We start from the raw sequence: 8504 nt of genomic DNA, 5'->3' as shown, positions 1-8504 counted from the left end.
GCTTATTTTTGGAGGGTTTCCTCCTCTCAGACTTTTGAAGAGAAAAAAATTGGAAAAACCTGGAGAAGTATCAGACTCAGGCAACATGAATATACACATTTGCTGAGGCCAAAAAGATCAATCTCTTTGTGCTCTTTTCCTGTCCATCAGGAGATGGGTAATACATTTCATTATAGGGTCTCTGGTCATCACTTCAATCAATTATTATCAGTCAGTCATTAAGCATTTATTGAGCTCCAATTGTGTACCAGAAGCTAAGCACTGGGACATGAATTATGGTGGGCTCACAATCTAATGGGGAGGAGGAAAATACGTAAACCACTATGGGACCACAAGACAACTACAGGTTAAATGGGAGCAAATCCCATTAGAAGGAAGGCATGAGAATTGAGGGGTCCTTCCTGAAGAAGGTGGGATTTTGGTTGGAGCTTGAAGGAAACCAAGAGGTAGAGATGAGGAGGGAGGGCATTCCAGGCTTGTGTCCACCCAGAATCTGGAGATGGAGGATCTTGTTCATGGAACAGACAGGAGGCCATGTCACTGGATCACAAGGTATGTGAGGACAAGTAAAGTGTATAAAGACTGGAAAGGAAGGAGCAGAGCCAAGTTATAAAAGACTTCAAAGGTCAAACAGAGGATTTTATATTGGCTCCGTGGTCTCCTGTGTTCAATTCCCAAGCTACCTCCCAATAGGTGAGAGGAGATGCTGAGGGTTTTCATTGGGTTTTCACTTCCTGCATCTGAAAGTACAGAACCCTTGAAGCAAGGGACCTCAGGATACATGTGGAGGGATGGAGGAAGGCCGGGGGAAGGTGGGGAAGGGGAGACCCAGCCCCATTGCTGGTAGCTTCCAGAGGTTATTGAGAAGCTGTGGGGGATAGTCTAGGAGAAGGTCACCCACACCAAGACTTTACTTCCACATGATGACTTTTGTTTTCTGGGGCAGACAGTGTTCATTCCCATGACTTCATCAGCCAGGTCTTTTCCTTGGAATAAGAAAGAGACAATCATGAAATGAGAGGATGAGAGAGAGAGAGAGAGAGAGAGAGAGAGAGAGAGAGAGAGAGAGAACAGCTTGACTACATCAGTCTGCTGAGAACCACAGGCCAAGACTGTGACCTGAGAGCACAAGAATGAGGATTCAATTTTAACAGAGTGTGAAGGAGTGCGTGTGTATGTGTGTGTGTGTATGTATGTGTGTGTGTGTGTGTGTGCTTGTATGCACATGCCATCTCTTCTTCCCTCCCTCCCATCCTCCTTTGAGGGCTCAGCCATCATTTCTCAAGTATGGTCCTCCCTATATAGGATGGATGTCATTTCCTATTAGAACCCTTTATTCCAGGCTGACCCTTGACCCAGGAAGACCAATGACTCTAAGCAGCAATTCTAGAGCCAGTCCCCAGAACTAAAAGGGGGAAGAACCACAAGCTGGGGAGCTCTACACCAAGGCCCTCTTTGCTTCACTTCTATCCTGGAACCCCAGGCAGGTTGGGCCATAACCCTGAGATGGGATTCCATGTGGATTTGCCCAAAGATTCAAACCAATTTGTTGTGGGTCCTCTAGCAGCTCTGATGACATCATTTGTGTTGTTCATTGTTTGGGAAAATAGCAACAGCTCCTGCCATGTCCATCAGCTGGTCCTTAGAACTTCACAGAGTGTCCTCTTTCATGATTGGATTTTCATGATGTCATAGATGCCTGCCCTGAGAGATTTTTTTCAGCAGGACTGTTGACCCCCTCATTCCCCTTCCAACTACAAACAAGCTTATCAGAAAACTGCACGCAGATTGAGCCCAATGAATTCTATCTCTTACAATTAAGAGAGACATCCCAGCTCTCGTCAAGAAGGCAAAGGAATGACCCCATTGGCAAAAACAGCAGAATTTTAGGGTTGGAGGCCATCTTGCCCAACTCACCAGATTCTCTACTAATGGTTTGTCCAATCTTTGCTTGAAGTCCGACAAGGACTCGCTTCCTTCTGAGACAGCCCCTTCATGCTTTGGAGGAGCTCTGCTTTGGGGGAGGTTCTCCTTACATCCGTCCCCACCACCACACCTCGATGACTACTAGTTCTGCCTTTTGGACCTAAGCAGAACAGTTCAATACCTATTGCACATATTTGAAGGCAAATTATTTGACTTATTCAGAGCTATATTCATTGCATAAAACTATTGATGAGACACTTTTTTAGAAGTAGACAAGTTAACTAAATTCTGTTGGAGGAACACAATATTTTTTCTTTTTCTTTTTTAAAAATTTTTTAAATTTATTTGATTTTTGTACAAATGATGTTTTTTTATACATTACTAAAATATTCTTGTTTAAGAATAAACATAATACCCCCTCCCCCAAAATATAGATCCTCATGAGCAATAAAGTAAAGGGAAGGGAAAAAATGAAAATCATAATAATGATGATAATAATAATAATAGGGGCAGCTAGGTGGTGCAGTGGACAGAGCACCGTCCCTGGAGTCAGGAGCACCCGGGTCCAAATCCGGCCTCAGACACCCAACAATCACCCAGCTGTGCAGCCCTGGACAAGCCACTCAACCCCATCTACCCTGCAAACCTCCCCCACTCCCCAAAAATAATAAATGTGCTTCAGTCTGTGTTCCAACACCACCAGCTCTGTCATGGGTGGATCACTTTCTTTGTGATAAGTCCATCACAAAAGCTACTTCCATGTTTTTCCACTGTTGCCATTGCTGATAGCAACTCCTTCCATTCGTACTTCCTTACTACCATATACTATATTTTCTCTCTCCTTTCACTCTGTCAGAGGAACACAATATTTTGAGATTGCAAATGAAATAAAGGGAAAAACAGGGATGAAATAAATATTGTTATCGCTAGTCTGAGAAAGCTACTAAGAAAGCAGTATCATAAAGTTATTCTTTTTTAAATTAAATTTGTACCTAATGTAGTGCTAACAAAATAGAGAAGCATGTCAGTGGGACAGATTAGATAAGTAAGAACCAGAAGCAATTCAGAAGGGTCACCCAGTGGGAAACTAAGAACATAAATTACTGAGAAGATTTCCGGTTGGCCCCCTGGGGTTGGGGGGGGGTAGGGTGAGCCTGCTAGGAAAATTAGGAAGTAATTTGGCAGAAATTACATTTAGATCAGCTTCTTCTATCATATACTACACCAAGCACCAAATGTAGCTGTGACCTAAGTGTAAAAGGTGACAACTTAAAGAATAAATAAAGAAAATATGTTTCAGAACTGTGACTAGAGGAAGAATCCTGAAATAAATAAGCGATAGGGAGTCTTAAATACAATACAGATCATTTTGACTAAATAAAACTAAAGCTTTTGAAAGAAAAAATATCAAGGTAGACAACCAAGTGGGACAAATATTTGAATCGACTCTCATTGATAAAGGGACAGCTAGGTGGCACAGTAGACAGAGTTCCAGATTTGGAGTTAGAAAGATCTAAGTTAAATGTGGCCTTAGACATTTACTAGTGACTCAGCCCTGTATGCCCCATTTTCTCATCTGTAAAATGAGAAGGAAGTGGTAAAACACTCCAATATTTTGCCATGAAAACTACAAGTGGGGTCCCAAAGAGTTGGTCATGATTGAACACAACTAAACAACAAAATCACCGACTAAAGACCAATATCCATGAAACAGAAGGAACTGGCAGAAATACATAAAATCAAGAACCATCACTCAATAGAGGAATGGTCAAAGAATATGAGTAAAACACTTTCCAAAGAAGACTTGCAAAATCTCAACAACCATATGAAAATAGACGTTTCTTAGGGAATTTCCTCACTGGGAATTTCCCATCCAAAAAACCCCAAACCATCACAGAGCTAGTTCTATCATCCCCAACATATGATTACTCACTTGAGGACATGGACAGATGGGGAATCTCTAAAGTATAGGAAATTGTTCCTTAAATCATCATTTTGTGGTGATCAGGATGCTTTCAGAAAAATCTGAAAAGACCCAAACTGATGCAAACTGAAGAGAGATCATAGAGATCATTGTACACAGAAATAGCAACATTGTACAGTAATCAACTATAAATGACTTAGTTATTCTCAGCAATACCATGATCCAAGACAATTCTGAAGAATTTATGATGGGGGGGCAGCTAGGTGGTGCAGTGGATAGAGCACCAGTCCTGGAGTCAGGAGGACCTGAGTTCAAATCTGTCCTCAGACACTTAATAATGACCTAGCTGTGTGGCCCTGGGTAAGTCACTTAACCCCCATTGCCTTGCAAAAATTAAAAAAAAAAGAATTTGTGATGGAAAATAGTATCCATCTCCAAAGAAAGAACTGAAGAGCGAAGCTTACTTTTAAAATTTTTCTTTATTTTTTGTTTATTTGGAAGTTTTCAGGTCTTTGTTTACTTTCATAACATGATTAATATGGAATTATGTTTATGACTACACATATATAAACCATATTAAAATTGTTTGTTTTCTCATGGAGGGGGGAGTGGAAAGAAGGAGGAAAGGAGAGAATTTGAAACTCAAAAATTTTAAAAATGAATGTTGAAAATTGTTTTTTATATATAATTGAAAGAAATAAAATATTTGGAAACAAAAAAAATTCAAATCCTGTCATTCTGTTTCTCCACAAGTTTCATTCAGTGTTTATAGCTTTGCCTTTGGGAATCACCCAGAATAATGTCTTCTCATCTACAGATTGTGCCTCATTAGTTCCTTCAATAAATCCTGTGTAATACGTTCTTCAGTCCTTCCGCCATCCAAGTCAGTCCTTCCCTGGATTGAGAATGATCTCATTCGTCATTGTCCTTCCTCAAAATTACTACCTGGAACAAACCATAATACTCCATATGTGGCCCATCAGCGCTCAGCACCATGGAGATTATCAGCTCCCTTGACAGGGACACTGTGCCTTTTAATACAATCTAGAATCATCTCAGGTTTTTTTTTTATTTTCTGGGTTGGTGGTATCAGTCTGATGGTTCATATTAGACTTGCAGTCCATCAAAACTTAGAGGTCATTCTGTCGTGAATTATCATCTCCCTCATTTTATTTGTGCAGTTGATTTATGGAAGACAAATAAAGGAATGTACATTTCCTATTAAATTATCATCTTTATAATCTTAATGTCAAATACACGAAGGCATTAATTTTCAAGATACATGAAAGAGCAAGAGATGCCAAAGAATTTAAAAAACAACAAAAATACACGCTAATGCTGGCCCAAAATATAATCACAAAGATTTTAGGAACTACTTGCTCATCTTTTAATAACTTCCTGAGAGTCATCACCACATACAATACATATTGCACTTTGTATATGTGTGATGGACTAATTCAATGGATTTTCCATTCAACTACAGGTCATAGGCTCAGCCAGAAGCATTCTTCATCCATTTCCTTTCCAAGTGGACATAATTAGGAGAGCTCTTTTTGAGTGCTTATGGATCTCATTGCAGAAGGTCTGGAGTATTTGGGGGACTTTATGGCACCTACAAAAAGTATATTATTTATGCATATATGTGTATATCTACACCTACATACATATATACATACCATATATCTATATCTATCATCTATTACCTATCTATTTCTATCTCCATCTATCTATTATCTATCTCTCTATAATCTATCTATCTATCTATCTATCTGTCTGTCTGTCTGTCAGTCTGCCTGCCTGTCTGTCTGTCTATCTATCTATCTATCTAGAGAGACAGAAACAGACATACACACACACACACACACACACATATACAGAGCCAGACACATAGAGACAGAGAAAAACAGAGAGAGAGAGACAGACAGAGACAGAGAGAGACAGAGACATGTTTTCATCATTGTTGTAGCCATGAGGAGATTTTGCAGCTGTTTTCCACCTTCAGATCACATCTACACAGTCACACAATAAACTTAATGAATGGTGTTGGGAATACAAGAGTTTACTGCACCTATGGTTCATTATGTATATATAAAAAGCACCACTTTGATAGAATACAAAGCAAACATAAACAGGTTCTTCTTCAATGAAGTGTCTTCCTTAAATGATAATTTCTCATCAATACCAAGGCATGCATCAGGGAGCCACACACTCATTGTAATTGCCTTCCATTATCACAGTATCTTGTGCAGAGATCAAATGTAGGAGGGCTTCCCTAGAGGTGGTGCCATTCATCATATACTTCCTTTTGTAGGTGACACAACGTCCCAGAATACTCCAAGCCTTCTGCAAAGACATTCACCAATACTCAAAAAGAGATCTCCCTAATTATGCTCACTGGGAAAGCCAATGGATGAAGAATGCTTCTGGCTGAGCCTATGACCTGTAGTTGAATGGGAAATCCATTGAATTAGTCCATCGGACACATAAAAAGTATAAAGCTTGCAAATGCCCAATAAACCTCATCCAAGACTTAATAGAAGCAGCAGTCTGATTCACATCAGGAAAATTAGGCTTTTGGCCAACTCTGTTTTCTGTCAGAAATGTTCTCTTTCATAAAAAAATCAATATTCTGGCAAATCTACATGAATTAGAAGTGCTGTGACACACAGTCTCTGAAGGTTCAAAAGCCAGTGGAGAGATGCATGGTGAGTTTAAGGAGGTTGCAGCCTGTTATCCATGATTACAAATGAAGAAGTGATATACGTGATGCCATTCAGGGCATGTATGATGGGAAAGGGAGATGGACTGGTTTTATCGTGAGAATGAAGAACCAGTGAACCCATGAACACCATGGGACTTTACAAGTGCCAGAGGAAGGACTGCAGAATGTTGGGAAGGTCCTAGGAGGAGAATCTGAGGGGAGACTTGGAGAAGAATGGAGAGAGACAGCTGAGTTCTAGTCTGCACAAGGAGAGTTAAGAAGAGCTGGTGTGTTTTTGATAACTGTTTATGGGCTCTTTGGGTTCCTTATGTCTTTTCTGAATCCATTTGTGGTGTTCTGAGAAGAGTTTTGTCTCTTCTGCATTTTCTATGAGGAAAATGAAAGGCTGTCCTTTATGCTTAGGCATGTATGTTGCTAATGCTTATACAGGAGCTGGGGACATTATTTACATCTCTGGAAACCTAGATGCATCCTATTGGGTTGCTTTTCCTGGAGCAAACATGAGATGGAGATAGAATAAACCCAAAGAAAAAAATGCCTTCCCTAGGTCACTTCCCAGGACCAGACCTTGTCTGTGTGACCTTGTGTCTTGTGAAGACGCTAGCCCATGAGGAACATGTCTGGCAGCTCTCTTTTAGCGGTTCTCTACTAGAAAGTAACTGATATTACTAAAACACACCCAGCCCCTCACCTCCATCCTTCTCAAAAAGATCCATAGTCTCTGGTGACTTTAGGAAAATGGCAAGTTCCTGAGGTTGGCACTGAAGTCCTGAAGAAACCAGTACCCTCCCCCCTTCCAGATTGATTTCATGTTATGCCCTTAGCACCCTCTCCATTTCACAAAAGCCTCTTTGCTTCGAGTTGCTCCTGAATCCCATCGCTCACCTCCGCCCTAGTTCTGAGCAGGAAGAGCCTGGATAGGGAGATGTGGTTTGTAGTCCCTTTCCTGTCCTGCCCTCTCTCCCCTTTAGACTCCTTGAATCTCTAGCTTTCTCCCGAATCCCACTCCCCAGGGGCTCTCCTCCTGATCCTGCCCCCATTCCCCTCCCCAGGGGGTAGCGTGAGCTCTCTGTCTCTGTCTCTCTTCTTCTCTCTCTGTCTCTCTTTCTGTCTCTATGTCTGTCTTTCTGACTTTGTCTCTCTCTCTCTGTGTATCTTAGTCTCTGTCTCTCTGTGTATCTTAGTCTCTCTCTCTCTCTCTCTCTCTCTCTCTGTCTCTGTCCCTGTCTCTGTCTCTGTCTCTGTCTCTGTCTCTGTCTCTGTCTCTGTCTCTGTCTCAGACTCTCTTTTCTCTTTCACTCTATTTATTTGCTCTTGCATAGGGTTCAACCACCTGTGGAAAGAAGGCTCCTTGAGGGCAGGCACCTCCGGCCTCATTGTCCCACCTGCCCACAGCTCTGGGCCTGTTGAAGGTATTTAGATGCGTCTAGAACCAAATGAAATCAAGGCCATCGATGCTGTTATCTAACTGTTGTGACTACTTTGGTGTCTGACAGAGCCCTGCATTCAGCAGGGACTTAATAAGTGCAGGTTTCACTGGCTTCACCTTGAGATCCCTTGACCTCTCCCCACAGCCCTTGGAGCCCAGCCCTTAACAAACAAAGCTGTGTGAAGACACAGGGGCTGTGCCTTCCTGCGAGGGGGGTCCCTGCTTTTTCAGAGGAAGACTTCCTGAACAAATCAGAATGCCCCTGAATGGTTCTGATCCCCTAAAGAGTCTGCCCCAGGGCTTGGGCAGGAAGCTAGGATTGGGGGGTGCACAGAGCCCTGGGTACCTGGCTTTAGCTTCAGCTTCTCCCTAAAGCATGTGTGACCTTGGGTAAGTCACTTCCTGTGCCTCCACCACAAGAAGGGCTGGCTCTTGGTTGGTACATAGGAACTAGGTGTGAGGTCAGAGGCCCCGCATTCAGGTCCTACTGCTGCTGGACACTG

The sequence above is a fragment of the Macrotis lagotis genome, chromosome 6 (assembly GCF_037893015.1).
Source record: "Macrotis lagotis isolate mMagLag1 chromosome 6, bilby.v1.9.chrom.fasta, whole genome shotgun sequence".
Classification (NCBI taxonomy): Eukaryota; Metazoa; Chordata; class Mammalia; order Peramelemorphia; family Peramelidae; genus Macrotis; species Macrotis lagotis.
Note: the sequence above shows the minus strand (reverse complement) of the source record.